At 40.4% G+C, this 456-nt stretch overlaps 1 protein-coding gene across 1 annotated transcript in view; it reads left to right on the forward strand.

The window, feature by feature from the left end:
• LOC113207194 (hornerin-like) overlaps nt 1–456 on the forward strand; it is a 29,734-nt gene that overhangs the window by 19,942 nt on the left and 9,336 nt on the right. The window lies entirely within an intron of this gene.

A 456-nucleotide genomic window follows, 5' to 3' on the forward strand; every position in this document is an offset into this window, starting at 1 on the left:
CACCGATAGTCCGTATCTTTTTTCAACAGTTGTACGACAGTCATGTGCTACTTAGGGATGTAAGGACTCTTGACGCAAACTCTTAAGCAAAGAGCACTCTCATCCTGTTACTGATTTTTTTCACCTTTTGTCAGTATTCCTGCTGCGCAAAAACCTTTATAAGCGACTGACAACTGCTTTCATCAGTAATACGAAATAATTTCTTTTTTAATTACTGACAATTTTTTCTTTTATCAGTGAGCTACTTACAACGATATCCATAATAAGTAACAAATTAGTCAGTATTCCTGCTGCATAAAAACCTTTATAAGCTACTAATAAATAAATCAGTACAGGTCTGAGAGTGAGCTTGTTACAGTAACATCCATTTCGTTTCTCCTCCTCCTGTTGCTCATCACACTACCCCCGCCTGTCACTTTCCCTGGCGCGACGCTACGCCGTGGCGTGCCTGGAAGC

This window comes from Frankliniella occidentalis, unplaced genomic scaffold, assembly GCF_000697945.3.
Source record: "Frankliniella occidentalis isolate FOCC.00 unplaced genomic scaffold, Focc_3.1 Scaffold13, whole genome shotgun sequence".
NCBI classification, from domain to species: domain Eukaryota; kingdom Metazoa; phylum Arthropoda; class Insecta; order Thysanoptera; family Thripidae; genus Frankliniella; species Frankliniella occidentalis.